Here is an 18292-nt window from a genome sequence, read left to right on the forward strand (position 1 = left end):
ACGGCATTATTTCAACAAATTTCACACCATCAGCTATAGCAACCAAAGCACTTAATTGCTTACCAAAAATGTATTTTAAAAAATTCTCTTTCATTACACTGTAATTATTGGTGGCTCCAAGAGTCATATTTTATTCTGATTTTATGCTTCAGCACAATTTATCCAATTTCTGCAGTCCCCAAAATGCAGAATTGCTAAATGAATGTAGAAATAAACCAAATCTCATATTTCATTGTATTCTATTTCAATAATCAGTACTACTATGTGTAAATTTGGTAAGACTTCCTTTGATACTCAGTTTGTATTGATTTTTTTTTTCATCTATCACAAAGGAGGCCTCCATTGGGTTGCTTCTCTGTTTTCTTTACAGCTCCTCGCTCTGCTCAGAGAACTGCTTATTTGGTTTGACCAGCCCCCGTCTACTGGTTATGCTTTTGACTCAACGCTCAGTCAGGCTTTGTCATTTCTGGGATTGGAGCTTTTCCAAGTAGCTCCAGGGAATGTTTTTCTTTGATTCCAGGGGATGCTAGAAAGACCCTGTGAGTAACACCTACTTCTTGGGGTTGTGAAGCAAAATAAGAGGATGTACCCCCCGGCCGGGTGCGGTGGCTCAAGCCTGTAATCCCAGCACTTTGGGAGGCCGAGACGGGCGGATCCCGAGGTCAGGAGATCGAGACCATCCTGGCTAACACGGTGAAACGCCGTCTCTACTAAAAAAAATACAAAAACCTAGCTGGGCGAGGTGGCGGGCGCCTGTAGTCCCAGCTACTCGGGAGGCTGAGGCAGGAGAATGGCGTGAACCCGGGAGGCGGAGCTTGCAGTGAGCTGAGATCCGGCCACTGCACTCCAGCCTGGGCGACAGAGCGAGACTCCGTCTCAAAAAAAAAAAAAAAATAATAATAAGAGGATGTATCTAAACTGCTAAACATGAGACCTGCCCATTTTGCACTAAAAAAAGCTCTCCGATCTGTCCATTTCCCTTGACACTCCCTCCCAACCCAGAGCCTTTCCATGAATACTCCCCTTGACTGAAATTCAACCTCTCCTGCAGCCCAGGTTCATTCCTCCATGGTACTTTTCCATGGTGTTATGCACCTGTCCTTTGGAGCACCAATCAAGTGCCATTGTACTTTTTTGTGATTATTTCATGCCTGTCTTCCTTCTCTACACTGGGGACAACACTGAAAGGTCATCCCATCTTTACAACCCCTTGTGAGGCTGGCCCAGGCTTCCTTTGAACCTGTTGCATATTTTGACATTGTCCCCTGCTCAATCCTGCTACCTTCAGTTCTTTTCATGGTGTTAATCCTAAGTGTGCTCCCTAACGCAAGCTATGCGTTCTAATCTCTCAGAATCGTCTTCCTAGGGAACCCAACTTGTCATCGTACCCCCAATATAGGGAGGAATGGTATCACTTTTCTCAAATTGTGTATATTCTCAGTTTATCATAGTCCCTGGCACAAGGAGGATGTCAGCAGGTACTTGTGAAATGAATGAACAAATGAATCAATGAATCAATGGTGGTAGTATCTGGGTAATTTGTTTCATGCCCCACCCTTCTCCTTTCTTTTAAGGGAATACAACCCCTACACAGGAATTTCTTAGGTTTCTTCCCAGGTATCTATTTTATTCCTCTTCATTTCCTTCCCTTTTCCCTTTTCCAGCCCCTTTTTCTCCTACCCCTCCCTTTTCTAAAATCTCTGCCTAGCAATAGCTCTTAGCTGTAGCCAAGGAGTGAGGAGGAAGCCCAAGGAAAGTGGCTGAGAGACAAAGACGGAAAACAGCTAAATTAGTTTAGAGAACAATTCAGGAAGTCTGGCACTTCTTTCTATCAGAGCCTGTGTGGAGCCCTGCAAGAAAGGGCAATACCAAGGAACAGAGGAAGCCAATATCTGAAGGCTCTGCTAATTGCATGGCTGTCAGAAGGTATTTTCTCCTTTTGAATGAGAATAAAGAGTCTTTTAAAATAACAAAGCTTCTGTATAAATAGAAAAAAGGGAGAACTCACGTTTTTGAGTCCATATGAAAAATGGCCTCTTTGTTATTAATTTCTCATCCTCAGGTACAGTCTACTGCAGTCAATGCTTTATTTCCACAGCCCTGTTTTTCGTTTTTACGGTCCTTTTGTTTTCTTTTTCTTTTTGCTCCTTCTGCCCCTCCCAGAAAACAAAAACAAAAACAAACAAACAAACAAAAAACAGATTCAAACTGGAAGACGAGTTTGAGACCTAGTTCTACCACTTTAGTAGCTGCATACTGTCTCTGAGCCTTAGTTCTTTATCTGAAGATGGGCATTTGTTAACTAACTCACAGAGGTGGGCTACTGAGAAGCTCAAATGAAATGATGGATGTGAACAAGCTTTGAGAATTGTGACACTCTAAAGAGAAATTGTCATTGCCACTTAAATTTTAGTGAAATGGAACAGCATGCTGAATATAGTTAACAATTGAGTACTCTGACTTTCAATATTGGTAAGAAAGTAACTTTCTAATGTTCTCATCACAAAAATGTTAAATATTTGTGGCAATAGATATATTAATTAGCTTAATTTAATCACTCCACACTGTATTCAAAAATCATAACACCACTTTGTACCCCATCAACATATACTACTATAGCATGTTAATATGCAATAAAAAAATAAAAAGAAAGTTAAAGCTGGTACCCTCCCAAAAAAGAATAGAACACACGTCAAAGCCAAGTGTAAAAGTTTTTTTTTCATTCCTCATTTTGCATGATGTTTGGCAAAGGTCCTTGTTAGCCCACATGATTAGGAATCCACTATACTTGGAATGGACTGAGAATGTCAAATTTTTAGGTTAAGCAGCCTTTTTTTTTTTTTTTTTTTTTTTTCCATTTATTCATTGATACATGACAGACTGGAAGCCACTCGCTCTCTCAACCAGGGTTTTGGGTTGATCAAGTAGATGTTATGGTCACAGCTCAGTAAATACTTCTTATTTCTCATCTGCCTAAGGCAGCCCTGGTGTTCAAATGCATCCTTGTTTTTCCTCCAAACACGCAATGCCCTGAGGATTTACACCATTAGGAATAATCTCCTACCCTTAACTCTGGGTGTATAGGGATTCGAGATTTCCTTTGCATATAGCTCTTTCCTTTTCTTTTCTTTTTTCCTTTCCTTTCCTTTCCTTTCCTTTCCTTTCCTTTCCTTTCCTTTCCTTTCCTTTCCTTTCCTTTCCTTTCCTTTCCTTTCCTTTCCTTTCCTTTCCTTCTTTCTTTCTTTCCTCTTTTTCTTTCTTTCTTTTTTTTTTTTTCTCTGTGTGACAGAGTCTGACTCTGATGCCCAGGCTGGAGTGCAGTGGTGTGATCTCAGTCCACTGCTACATCTGCCTCCTGGGTTCAAGTGATTCTCCTGCCTCAGCCCCAGAGTAGCTGGGATTACAGGCGCCTGCCACCACGCCTGGCTAATTTTTATATTTTAGTAGACACGGAGTTTCACCATGTTAGCTAGATTGATCTTGAACTCCTGACCTCAGGTGGTCACCCGCCTCAGCCTCCCAAAGAGCTGGGATTACAGGCGTGAGCCACTGCATCCGGCGCCTTGTATATAGCAATTTTCTATTTTTTTAAAAAAAAAGAAAAAAAAAAAAAAGACAGACTGACGAGCGTCATTGAGCAGCCAGCAAAGGATCCTAGGGAGAAATTGTCATTGCCACTTAATTTTACAGGCCCTGTTTGGGATCCACTTCTTTGGGATGACTTCTCTGACTCTCTCCTTGTCTTCTCATGCCTTAACCCTCTCTCCCACTGGGATAGGTGCCCCTTTTCTCAGCTGCTTATCATCCTGCCTCTGCCCTTGCTTGACATTCTGAATTGTTCCTCAGTGGCCTACTTGTCTGCACCCACCTCAGGACTGTTGTTTTAGAGAGCAAGGACTTTGTTTGGCTCATTGTTCATTCCCAGAGTCTAGTACAGCTCTTAAGATATAGAAGTATGCCATAATTGTTGGTTGAATTTATCAAGGAATAAATGCTTCAGATTCCATCCGTTTATCTCCACTGGCACCAATCTCTCTGGCTTGTTTTCCTATGACATCCCTGAGCAGGCAGTTATGTCACTGCAGATCCTCATTTTAATTGGATTAAGGTATTCTCCTCTGAGAAGTGAAAACAGTATATAATTTACAAGGGATATTAGGTGGAGTTCTAAAGTGTGAAAGTATTTGTTTTGTTTTGTTTTGTTTGAGACAGAGCCTCGATCTGTCGCCCAGGCTGGAGTGCAATGGCACCATCTCAGTTCACTGCAACCTCCACCTCCCGGGTTCAAGCGATTCTTATGCCTCAGCCTCTCAAGTAGCTGGAATTACTGGCATGCGCCACCGTGTTCAGCTAATTTTTGTATTTTTAGTAGAGACAGGGTTTCACCATGTTGGCCAGGCTGGTCTCGAACTCCTGCCCTCAAGTGATCCACCCGCCACTGCCTCCCAAAGTGTTGGGATTACGGGTGTGAGCCACTGAGCCTGGCCTAGAGTGTGAAAGTAGAAGGGACCTTAGAGGTTACAGGGTCCATTCCTCTTATTTTACAGAGAAACCAGGCTCAGAGGTGGAAAGATTCATCTAAGCTCTCATGATTAATTCATGGTTAAGGAAGATATCCATTGCTTTAGCCTGCCTCAGTCCCTTTGGGGAATCAGCCCTTCCCACTCTTGGTCCTAGCATTTTGGCTGGTGCTGACTTCACTCCCAAATCCAGGATGAGCATGAGAACTAGGCCTCTTCAATCAGAGCGCCAGGACTTATGTTCCCAGAAGGCCAAACAAAACCAGTGAGACATGATTTCAGGACATTGGAAAGAGAAGTTTATATGCTCCATTGGGGTTGCTGAGAGGATGAGATTCAAGCTTGAGACTGTTGACAGCCATCTTGTCACCATGTGTAGACAGCTAAGGGAAGCAGTGCCAAGAGATAGAGAGAATTAAATCCAGTTTTCTTGGTTTGGCACTGAGGTCTCTCATAATGACATCATGGGAGACCCTGACACAGCCATGCCTGACGTGTGATCTCTGTAGGAACTAATTAATTACTGGGGTTTCTGTTTATTTTTTGCTCAGTCAAGTTTCTGTCACTTTCCAATAGTTAGCCTAAGGAATTCAACATTAGACCTAGAACCAGGCCTCTTAACTTTCAAATGCTGTCTTCTTTCCACCAAACCACATCAGGCATTCCCCTGATTAACCCAATCCCACCCACATCGGGCATTCCTCTGATTAACCCAATTCCACCCACTGTCACGTAAGAGAAAGCAGAATTAGGAGGGAATGGGAGACAATGGGCTGCATTTCAATGGGTGGGGGTATGTGTGCATCCAGTGACAGGCCCCGGGGACAAGTGGGAGGCATGAGGTCATGGGTTAATGAAAGGGTTACATCAAAACCAAACTTTGGCTGCTTCCCCGTTTTAACCCTGGCAGTCTAATGAATAAGAATTGGTGGGCAGGAGATGGGGAAGTACATGTGACTAGAAGCTGATTCAGCTGGATGTTTCCTCTCGATTAGTGAAAAAACCTTTTGGTCTGGACCTGGCCAAACCAAAAGTCAACGCATCACTGTTTTATTGTTCATTTCTCATGACTCACCTAAGGCATGGGAAAATATAAGGCTACAGAAGAGCCACAGCCTTAATCAACAAACATTATGCAAACTCAGTACTACTGAAGTGGCTGTGCTGGGCTGTGTCCATTGATGGGGATCAGGCACAAAATAATATCACTATGATATGCTAAGCAGACTGTCTCATGCTTTGGGGATAACCTGGTTGCAAGTCTCTGAGATCGGTTCTTCATTACCAGGCGCAAGAAGCAGGAACTGAAATTGTGGGCCTGTTCCTGATGGGAATCCCGTATTAACCACATCCCAGGGTGGGATTTTTAGCAATCTGCTTTCTCCTGATTTTCCCCTCTTCTCTGGTACAGATAAATTTCAATGACCAACTAAAGTAGGGTGTGGGAGTAGCGACTTGGAGAGGACAGGAGATGGGTTCCTGGAGTCTTGGTGATGTTGAGTTCCTAAACTGTGCTGCTTCTATGCAGATGTTCAGTTTGTGAAAATTTATTGAACTGTGCACCTATGATTGTTGTATTTCCTCTAAGTATATTATGTCTCAATAAAAACACCACAGTATGTTAAATGCTGTCATTGTAGGCACTTATTTGGCACTGTGGAGGTCTTAGAAATAAAATTAAATGGGGCCACTGAAATTATGTGATAATGCTATTCCGCTCTAGGGCGGCCATGCAGATATTCCACATATTTATATTAACTTCAAAATATGTAATAATCAAAATGAATATATAAATTTAAAAAAAAAAATAAGAGTTTTCACAATCCTCCAGGAGCCTAGGATACTGGCTGGGAAAGACTGAAGCATTGTTACAGTTCAGGATCACAGCGTAAGTCGACCTCAAATCCATTTACATCTCTCCACTTCTGCTGCCATCACTCTAGTTCATGCCACTAGTAACTCTGGCCTGGACAGGAGAAGTACCCTCCACTCTTGCCTGATGTGTAATCCTTTGTCTACCGATATGGTCTGGATCTGTGTCCCCACCCAAATCTCACATCAAATTATAATCCCCAGTATTGGAAGTGGGATCTGGTGGAAGATGATTGGATCATGGGGGCAGTTTCTCATGAATGGTTTAGCAAAACCCCCTAGTGCTGATGTTGTGATAGAATTCTCATGAGATCTGGTTGTTTAAAGTGTGTGGCACTTCCCACTCTCTCTTCTTCCTGCTCTGGCCATGTAAGATGTGCCTGCTTCCCCTTTGCCTTCCGCCATGATTGTAAGTTTCCTGAGGCCTCCCCAGAAGCTGATGGCACCGTGCTTCTTGTACAGCCTGCAGAACTGTGAGCCAATTAAACCTCTTTTCTTTATAAACAGGTATTTTTCTTTATAGCAGTGTGAGAATGCACTAATACACCTACCCAGTAGAAAATCAGAAGATGATAGTTTTAAAATATGACTCAAATTACCCTCCCTTCCCCCAGGTCTCCCACCCAAGCCCTTCAAAGATTTCCTGACACTCTTAAAGTCCAAATCCTTCTCCATGGCTCACGGTGTCCACCCTTGACCAGTCCCCACCTGCCTCTCTGAGCAGCTGCCCACCACCCTTCCCCAGCTCACCACTCTCAGCCCCACTGGCCTCTTTTCATTCTCCCAACACCACATGCTTGTCCTAGCCTTAGGGCTTTTACATGTATGCCTCTACTGCCTAAAATAGAAGTCTCCCAGATCTTTGGATTGCTGGCTTCCTCTGATTCTTTAGCTCCCAGCTCAATTATTCCCTCAAGTAGCCCCTCTCAGCCATTCTATGTTGCTATCTCACTACCTTACTTTATTTTCTTCATTGTATCCAAAGCTATTATGTTAGTATGGTTATTGACCAGAACATAAGCCCCATAAGGGCAAGGATCTTGTCTACCTTGTTTATGGTTTGTATCAGTCAGGGTACCAGCAAGGGGTCTCACTATGTTGCCCAGGTTGGACTTGAACTCCTGAGCTAAAGCGATCCTCCCACCTCAGCCTCTAGAGTAGCTGGGCCTGCAGGCACACACCACCACATCCAGCTAGATGGCATTCTTAAAGGAGTTTAACTGAAGGGAATTTAAGACAGGAACCAGGTACAGAAATGTGGGCAGGGTTAAGGGAACACATGATGCGGCACCCAGGGCCTACCACTGTGGAAAGCTATCCCCACCGGTAGAACTGAAGGGGCAAGAGTGGGGAGTTGTGTTTGGAGATGGTAAGAGCTGAGGCTATGGGAAAGGAGCTACCCACCACAGCCATGGCAACGCAGGGGACAAGTGGAGACTGGGTAAGTTGCCCCGCTTCTTTCTCCTCCCACCCTCAGATTTCCTGCCATTATTTCCCGGCCAAGCCCAACGGGAAGCCAGAGAGCAAGACAGCCTTACACAGTCCATAGAGGTCAGATTCTGGGGCCCCAGAACAGGGCAGGAAGGATGGGGCACAGGGCTGGATTGGAGCAAACAGAGCATAGCCAGCCCTACAGTACTTGCTACATAGGTGCTCCCACATGCTGACTGAATGAATGGATGACTGAATGAATGAATAAATGAACAACAAAGAAAGCTGAAGAGAAAGACAAAGGAGTATCCACAGGAATTAACATTTAGGAAGCTCCTGGTGGGTGCCACGTGGGCATGATCTATAAATAATCTTGCTTAATCCACACAGGAATCCTATGAGATCCCTTATTGTCCCTTTATATGGCTGAAGATCCTGAGACCTTAGAGGTTAACATACCTTATTAAAGAGAAATCATGGAGCCAGGATTCCAACTGAGGTCCCAAGTGTTTATCCCTCGCATTACACTAAACGTATATTGCATGTTTCCATACTTACATCAGCCTGGAACCTGCATCCCTCCCATTCCTGCCTGGAATGCTCTATAGCCTGCCTAAATCCCAGTTAACCTCTGGTTCAGTTCACGCTCCTCCTCTTCACAGCCTGCCCTGATCACCACAGCCAAAGGTAATCTTTCTCTCTTTCGGATATTATAGCAACTGTTATATATCTTCATGTTTCAATTGCCATCTATTTCTTCATAATCTAATTTGAGAGCACCTCATCTCCTCAGCTATATGGAAATATCTTGGAATTGGAAATTTTTGTGTTTTTTTTTTTTGGTCTATTACTTTGTATCTTTATTGTAGGTAATTAATAAATATTTGTTGGTTTACTTACCTGTCTTATATAATTCATTTTCAATGTCTTTCATTGTTTAAGAAAAAAGTCACTTAAATGATACATTTTTACATATACTGTATAAACAACTTGTATCATTTTCTCAAAAATCACTTAAATGATACATTTTTACATATTCTGTATAAACAACTTGCATCATTTTCTCATTTAATATTGGATCATAATTTTTTTTATTACATACCATTTGTAAACAATGTTTTAATGATAGTCTAATAGTCAATTCTATGGCCGTACCAAAATTTAAATCATTTTCTATTGTGGACACTCGGGTGAATGGCACCCCTCATCTCCTCAATATCAATGTTGTCCTAAACAGTTTGGAGCTACATTTCTTTTCTTTTTCTCTCTCTCTCTCTTTTTTTTTTTTTTAGATGGAGTCTTGCTCTGTTGCCGCAGGCTGGAGTGCAGTGGCACAATCTCGGCTCACTGCAACCGCCGCCTCCCAGGTTCAAGCAATCCTCCTGCCTCAGCCCCTCTAGTAGCTGGGATTACAGGCATACGCCACCATGCCTGGCTAATTTTTGTATTTTTAGTAAAGTCGGGGTTTCGCCATGTTGACCAGGCTGGTCTTGAACTCCTGACCTCAGGTGATCCACCCACCTTGGCCTCCCAAAGTGCTGGGATTACAGGCATGAGCTACCGCGCCTGCCCTCGAGCTACATTTATTTCTATGGAATCAATTTCCTTCACTAAGCCCTTCTTTAGGGAATGCTTAGTGAAGATTTGATTAAACACTGCAATTGTTAGCTACACCAGATAAGTTTAACTTTGACACTCTAGTTTATTTTGTAATTCATCTTGTAATGGAAGAGTCAAAATAACAGTGTCTCCCGGTATATGCAGATCGATGAATACCTTTGGGAAGCCCATTGATTCATCTATCCATTCATCCATCCATATCCATCTATCCAAGTCTGCACAACTGGGGAGCCCAGGTGAGGAGAGCTGCAGTCATGATGGGAGGTTTGTGGTCTTCTCTGAAGATGTAACATTTCACCATCTTCATGCAACTCTTGTCCTCTGGCGACCAAGAGCTGAGCGTATTACGTTCTTGTGACTGTTCCAATTCCCTGTCAAGACTATATAGATTCCATGTATTATTATACTGATCACCTATCTAGACATCACAGTAGTTTTTGAGATATCCAGTTGAAATGACAACTTTCATTAGTATTTAAAATACCAAACTGTTTTTCTTTAGCATCAGAAAATCCCCAATTCTGTTTCTGAAGTTGCCTCAAAGCACATGAGGGGATGTTGGGAAGGGAAATTACACTGACTATTTATCATGGATCAGAAGCTTGTACTGGTTATTTTACAAACATAATGCATTGATTAAGAGAGATGAAATCTGAATCCAGATTGCCTGGGTTTGGGTTCAAATGCCTGCTCCATTTCTTCATGACTGTGTAACCAGAACAAGGTTACTTAACTTCTCTCTCTCCTTTTTTTGAGACAGAGTCTCACTCTAGCACCCAAGGAACAGTGGCACAATCATAGCTCACCGCAGCCTCGAACTGCCAGGCTTAAGAGATCCTCCTGCCTTAGTCTCCCCAGTACCTGGGACCACAAGTGCACACCATCATGCCCAGCTAATTTTAAAAAATTTTTTTTGTACATATGGAGTCTCACTATGCTGTTCAGGTTGGTCTTGAACTCCTAGCCTCAAGATATCTTCCCACCTTGGCCTTCCAAAGTGAGTGCTAGGATTATAGGCATGAGCTGCCATGCCCAGCCTACTTAACTTCTCTTATCCTTACTTTCTTTATCTGTAACATAGAGATTGTAATTACACCTCCCTCATAAGGTTCTTCTGAGACTTAAATCAGTTAACATATGAACACTAAAGTGGTGAAGCAAGCAGAATAGTTCCTGACACATATTAAGTGTGATGTGAGTACGTGCTGTTATTATTACTGATCTTATTTTAAACTCATTTAATTTAGTTCTTACAACAACTCTTAGTTAGATCGGGGTTGAAAATTGCCTATAGGTTGAACTTGGCCTGCAGATACGTTTTGTTTGGCCTGCACAATTTTCTTTAGCTTGAGCCAACATTTAAAACTCTGGAGTTTTATATAAAAATCTTGATTCCTGGCTCTTCTTGTAAAATCCTTATCTTGCAGCACCCCACAGGAGCTGAGGGCTGCTGATTTCTTTAGATAAGGAATGCACCTTGGTAGTGTGCCATGATTCCGTGGGGATGACTTCAGTGGTGAGTGATAGAAGACCCAACTAATAGTTGCTTCAAGTCAGAATTTATATCTCAATTAAGAAGTCTGAGGTAGGGTAGTTCCAGGTTTCATCCAGAGGCACAAAAGCGTTGTAGGAGACTCTTGTTCCCTTACTGCTAATGTCTTACACCTGTCCTCTCTGACATCATTGGTATGTCAGCTATGATGCTGCACTCATACCTACTGATGCCTCCAAAGGCTCACACGTCACATGCAGATACACGACCAGTGAAGAAGAGATGTCTTTTTACTAGTCTCTTTTCCTTATAAAGGAAACACTTTAAAAAACAAAAAACTACCCTGGTTGAGTGTCTCCTGAGTTCACAATTGGCCAAGACTGGCTTCTATGCCAATACCCTGATTGGAAGAAAGCCTAGGAAAGTTGGTCCCACACTTCCTGCCCTTAAGTGGGAAGGCAGGATCTGCCTATAGGAGGGATGAGGCAATGGGTAGTGAACAGGCCAAGACTGCCAGGACATCTCACTCAGTAATTGCTTAAGCACACACACCCAGCTTCCTCCACCTATTTACCTACCTGAGGGCAACTGGATAAATGGAATCTGTATGTCAAGTTCAGGATTCAGCCCTATAAACTTATGGAAGGTTTGAGGCATGACTAGTTTAGGTGGATTTTTTAAAATAAAAAAATCACTTTCAGTTCTTAAAAAAGGAGTCCAGTTTAGGTTCAAAGTAACATGATAACTTTGCTGTTTAGAGTTTGAAATTCAACTGGGATATTTACTCTTTCCTGGATAACCTGCAGCACTGATAGGGTTTGGCTCTTTGTCCCCACCAAGTCTCATCTCGAATTGTAACCCCCAACTGTCAGGGAAGGGCCTGGCGGGAAGCAATTGATCATGGGGGCAGCTTCCCCCAGGCTGTTCTCATGATAGTGAGGGAGTTCTCACAAGATCTGATGGTTTAAGTGCCAGTAAGTTTTCCTCCTCTCACTTACTCCTCTCTCCTGCTGCCATGTAAGACGTGCCTTGCTTCCCCTTCACCTTCAGCCATGATTGTAAGTTTCCTGAGGCCTCCGTAGCCATGTGGAACTGTGAATCAATTAAACCTCTTTCCTTTATAAATTACCCAGTCTCAGGGAGGTTCTTTACAGCAGTATGAAAACGGACTTACACAAACACCAACAAATACTTATGGTATCTCTACGTGAACATCTAAGATGCCATTTAAAATGCTATATAGAGACGTGGGCACTACCCTGTAGGTACTAACTATGGTCTAAATGCATACTCTAAAATTTGTAAGTTGACATTTAATCATGAATTTTTTGTTTTTTTGAGACAGAGTCTCGCTCTGCTGCCCATGCAGGAGTGCAATCGTGATCTCAGCTCACTGCAACCTCCGCCTCCTGAGGTCAAGTGATTCTCCTGCCTCAGCCTTCCAAGTAGCTGGGATTACAGGCACCCACCACCATGTCCAGCTAATTTTTGTATTTTTAGTGAAGACAGGGTTTTGTCATGTTGGCCAGGCTGGTCTCAAACTCCTGACCTCAGGTGATCACCCACTTCAGCCTCCCAAAGTGCTGGGATCACAGGTGTGAGCCACCACACCCAGCCTGAGCCACTGCATCTAGTCTTAGTCATGAATATTAATAGGTGGGGTCTTCAGTCATGAGAGTGAAAGGCTCATGAATGGAATTAGCCACCTTGTAAAAGGTCTGGAGGAAACTAGTGTTTGTCCCTTGTTATCCTTCCATCCCTTCTACCACGTGAGGACATAGAGGTCAAGGCGCCATCTTGAAAGCAAAGACTAGGCCCTCACCAGACACCAAACCTGCCAGCACTTTGACTTTGGACTTCCCAGCCTCCAGAACTATGAAAAATAAATTTCTGGCCAAGCACGGTGGCTCTCGCCTGTTATCCCAGCACTTTGGGAGGCTGCGGTGGGTCAAGAGATCGAGATCATCCTGGCCAACATGGTTAAACCTTGTCTCTACTAAAAATACAAAAAAATTAGCCAGGTGTGGTGGCAGGCACCTGTAGTCCCAGCTACTTGGGAGGCTGAGGCAGGAGGATCACTTGAACCTGGGAGACGGAGGTTGCAGTGAGCCGAGACTGCACCACTGCACTCAGCCTGGCAACAGAGCGAGACTCCATCTAAAAAAAAAAAAAAAATCTATTACGTGTTAATTACCAATTCTTAGGTGTTTTGTTAGAGCAGCATAAATAGACTAAGACAATACTCATCACGCAAGTCACTCTGGAGGGCACTGTTTTATAAGAGCAGAACAGAGTGTGATGCATGAATGCTGCAGGCATCAGAAATTGTTGGAACCTTTAGTAAGGCTCCCATTAAGTTGGGGGGCAGGGTGGAATAAGTAGAAGTACACAGTATGCCACTGTGTGGGCAAAGTTGTTTCTGATTTCATACTAAAGATAGAACCCTAAAACAAGACCTAACAAGAAGTTTCTTTGTGGTAACAATCTTCTTGGGTTAATAGCTAAATATAGTGGCTAATGTCTTTCTCAACTATACCTTATGAGCTACCTTTAGAACAAGCAGGTTGAAGCTCTGCCTTTTACTAAAGATAATCTTTTTAAAACTCTCAGTGGCAAGTGAAGACCCCATTGTTTTCCCCACCTCTGAGATTTCTTTCATATCCCTTTAGCATTTGCATTTGCTCTTACTGGTTATTTCCCATGCTGAATCATTCACCGTCTATCTGGTCGTCTCCTGGGGGAGCCAAATAGTTTTAAACCTTCTCAGTGACTCATCTATCCTCACCAGTTCTTTTATTTATTTGTGTTGATGTGTCATACACACACACACTCTGTCTCTCTCTCATTAAAATGCTAAAAAAGTTTCTATTTACCGTCATAGTATACTCTACTTTCTCAGTGCATGTCTTCACTTGTTTTTTAGTTTTCTAGTTCGTGCAGTTGAAATAAAGGTATAGTTATTTAATCTTTAACCAAGTCCCAGGTTTAGGCAAAATTGTCAAACTCAGGATTCAGCCCTTCAAAGCTTACGGATTATTGAGGGCCGGGCGTGGTGGCTCATGTCTGTAATCCCAGCACTTCGGGAGGCCAAGGCGGGTGGATCACCTGAGGTCAGGAGTTTGAGACCAGCCTGGTCAACATGGAGAAACCCAGTCTCTGCTAAAAACACAAAAATTAGCCGGGCATTGTGGTGGGTGCCTGTAATCTCAGCTACTCAGGAGGCTGAGGCGAGAGAATTGCTTGAACCCAGGAGACGGAAGTTGCAGTGAGCCGAGATCGCGCCACTGCACTCCAGCCTGGGCAACAGAGAGAGACTCCATCTCAAAAAAACAAAACAAACAAACAAACAAAAAAAACAAAATTAATAATAATTACTTGGTGAAAATAATTCCGTATCATTACTATTTTGTAAAAAGAAAACTGGTCTCTTAGCACACTGTGTTGGTTGCTTTGCTACCTTCAACTGCTCCGCGTCAAAACCCTGTATCTGAAATCCCTCAATAATGAGACTAACTGAGGTAGTGGTGCAACTCTATCTTGTATTTTAAAGCAGGCCTACAAATACGGAGTGCTCAGTAACCACGAGAAAAAGGCCTGATAAAAGCAACAACAGAAGCAAGTGGGACCCAAGGTGGACACCACGGCAAATCCTCAGCGCGTGGGTTTTAGACTATTTTGCCAAAGGTTTGGTTCTTTCCAACCTGAGATCATTGCTTAGATCTTTCTGGGGTGTAGTTAAAGTAAATGAGCCTCTTTCTATTTATCCCACAGATGCTGTTCTCTCTTAACAATGTACTCCTTGAAGGCTTCTTAAGGTAATATCTGGTCACTGCTGAATGCAGCCATAAATTCTATAGGACGCTGCCGTTGCTGAATGTGCTCAGTCCTCACTGCTTAGCACGGCTCACCCTGCTAGCCTTATCTTGCTGGCCTTCCTCTACCCCCACTGCAACCTCCCAACAGGCTTTAAAATCCAGATATACCTAATGAATCACGCAATTACCAAGCAGGATGCTTTACATCAGAGCCTCTGAACATACTATTCTCTTCCCAGAATGCCCTTCTCCACCTCATCCACCTGGAGAACTCCTACGTATCCTTCAAGACTCAACTCAAGCTACCCCCTTACAGCCTTCTCACCTTTCCAAATAGCACCAGAACTTTTCATCCACCACTATACCTTGTATGCAACTATGTTACAGCACTCTCTAAACCTTCATGTCATCTTAAATTTTGAGCTTTATGAGAGGAGTGATATGGTTTGGATGTTTGTCCCCTCCAAATCTCATGTTGAATGATAATCTCCCATGTTGGAGATGAGTTCTGGTGGGAGATGTGTGGCTCATGAGGTGGATCCCTCATAGTTTGTGGCTGGTAATAGTGAGTTCTCATAGGATCAGGTCATTTATAAATGTGTAGCACCTACCCAACCTTGCTCCTCCTCCCCACCATGTGAGATGCCTGTTCCCCCTTTGCTTTCCACCATGATTGTGAGCTTCTTGAGGCCTCCCCAGAAGCTGATGCTGGTGCCATGATTCCTGTACAGCCTGCAGAACTGTGAGCCAACTAAATCTCATTTCTTTATAAATTACCCAGTCTCAGGTATTCCTTTATAGTAATGCAAGAATGGCCTACCACAAGGAGGGACTTACATTATTTTCTGAATCTCAATACTTGTCTCCTGAAAAGTGTTTACCAAGTATTTGTTGAATGAATAAAGAATTATTTTGAAATATTTATAACTCTCTGATGACATAACAGTATATGGTAATAGAGAATTTAGGAAATGCAGAACTATACAAAGAAGAACTAAAAGCCATCTGTAATCTCCGGTTAATAGGAATTAGCCAAAGTTAATTACTATTCAATAATTTTCTCTGTAGATTTTTTTCTATATTTTAAAAATAACAGCTTTATTGAGATATAATTTACATACCTTATAAGTCACCTACTTAAAGTATACAATTTCAATGATTTTTAGTATTTCATAGAGTTGTACAACCATAATAACAAGTTTTATAACATTTTCATCACCCCAAGAAGTAACCTCATATTCATTAGGAGTCATTTTCCATCTAATCCTACCCTCCTTCCCTCCCTAGGCAATCACTTACCTATTTTTGCCTCTAAAGATTTGCCTATTCTGGACATTTCATAATAAATATAATACACAGCCTTTCATGTCTTGCTTCTTTCACTTAGAATAATATTTTCAAGGTTCATTCATGTTATAGGATGTATTAGTTAGTACTTCATTCCTTTTTATGGCCAGTAGTATTCCATGGCATTAATATACCACATTTTATTTATATGGTCATCAGTTGATGGCCATTTGGGTTGTTTCCACATTTTGGCTGTTGTGTATAATGCTGCTATGAAGATTTGTGTATAAGTTTTTATATGCACATATGTGTTTGTTTTTCTCTTAAGTACATGCCTAGGAATAGAATTTCTGGGTCAAATGGTAACTCTATGTTTAACCTTTTGGGGAAACTTCTAGACTTTTTTCTTTCAAAGGTGCGGCACCATTTTACATTCCCATTAGCAGTGTACCAGTATTATTCTAGATTCTCCACATCCTTGCCCGCACTTATTAGCAAACTTTTTTTGCGTGGTATCTCATTGTGGCTTTGATTTGCATTTTCTTGATAGCCAATTATGTTAAGCATCTTACCATGTATTTATTGGCCATTTATGTATCTTCCTGGGAAGGTCATTCAAATCCTTGGCCAATTTTTAGTTGGCTTATTAGTCTTTTAAATTATTGAGTTGTAGGCATTCTTTATATATTGTAGTTACAATTCCTTTATAAGATATGTGATTTGTAAATATTATCTCTTATTCTGTGGGCTGTCTTCCACTTTCTTGATGGTATACTTTGAAGCACAAAAATTTTTAATTTTGGCAAAGTTCAGTGTATCTATTTTTCCTTTTGTTGCTGTGCTTTTCATGTTAGATCTAAGAAGCTTAATACAAGGTCAGAAAGATTTCACCTATCTTTTCTTCTAAGAGTTTTATAGTTTTAGCTCATACATTTAAGATGTCTTTGATCTAGTTTGATTTAATTTTTGTAGATGGTAAGAGATAGGGGTCCTACTTTATTCAGTAGGCTATCCAATTTTTCCAGTACCATCTGTTGAAGAAATTATTCTCCCCCCACTGAATTGTTTGGGCACTCTTCAAAAATCGATTGACTGTAAGTATGAAGGTTTACTTCTAACTCTGAATTATATGCTGTTGATCTATATGTCTATCCTGGAGCCAATAGTGCACTGTCTTGATTATTGTAACTTTCTTGTGAGTTTTGTAGTTGGGAAGTATGAATCCTAAACTTCATTCTTCTATTTCAAGATTGTTTGGATTATTTTTGGGACTATTGAATTTTCATATGAATTTTAAGATTAGCTTGTCAACTTCTGCAAAAAGGCAACCTGGAATTTTGATAGGAATGGCACAGAATTTGTGGATCAATTTGGGGAGTATTGCTAGCCTAACAATATTAAGTCTTTAATCAATGAACAGGGGATGTCTTTCCATTTATTTAGTTCATTTTCAGTTTCTTTTGTAGGTTGGGCTTTCATTTTCATTTGCCTCAAAGCATTTTCTAATTTCCTTTGTGATTTTTTTTGATCCATTTGTTATTTAAAAATCTGTTGTTTAATTTCCACATATTTGTGGATTTCTAATTTAATTCTGTTGTGGTCAGAGAATATTCTTTGCATAATTTCAAACCTTTTATTGCATAAAGCAAATATGATACATATACACCATGGAATACTACACAGCCATTAAAAAGAGAATGAAATCATGCCCTTTGTTGCAGCATGAATGCAACTGGAGGCCATTACTTTTTTTTTTTTTTTGAGATGGAGTCTCAGTTTGTCACCCAGGCTGGAGTGCAATGATGCCATTTCTGCTCACTGCAACCTCCACCTCCCGGGTTCAACTCCTGCCTCAACTTCCCGAGTAGCTGGGATTACAGGCTTGCACCACTACTTCTGGCTAATTTATATATTTTTAGTAGAGATGGGGTTTCACCCTGTTGGTCAGGCTGGTCTCGAACTCTTGACCTTGTGATCTGCCCACCTCGTCCTCCCAAACTGCTGGGATTACAGGCATGAGCCACCATGCCCAGCCGAAGCCATTATTTTAAGCAAATTGACCCAGAAACAGAAAACCAAATACTGCATGCTCTCACTTATAACTGAGTGCTCAACATTGAGTACACATGGGCACAAAGATGTGAACAATAGACATGGGGGGGCTACTAGATAGGAGGGGGAGGAGAGGAATGGGGCATCAGTTGAAAAACTATCTATTGGATACTATGCTCACTACCTGGGTGGTGGGATTAGTC

The 18292-nt window shown here is 41.9% G+C and overlaps 1 long non-coding RNA gene across 1 annotated transcript; it reads left to right on the forward strand.

Moving 5' to 3' along the window:
- The first annotated feature begins 4421 nt into the window (after positions 1–4421).
- LOC103875973 lies at positions 4422–9068 on the forward strand. The gene is made up of 3 exons (XR_002515776.2): positions 4422–6408; positions 7870–7943; positions 8387–9068. It is a non-coding gene; the product is annotated as an uncharacterized LOC103875973 (long non-coding RNA).
- Positions 9069–18292: the final 9224 nt, after the last annotated feature.

The sequence above is a fragment of the Papio anubis genome, chromosome 9 (genome assembly GCF_008728515.1).
Source record: "Papio anubis isolate 15944 chromosome 9, Panubis1.0, whole genome shotgun sequence".
Lineage (NCBI taxonomy): Eukaryota > Metazoa > Chordata > Mammalia > Primates > Cercopithecidae > Papio > Papio anubis.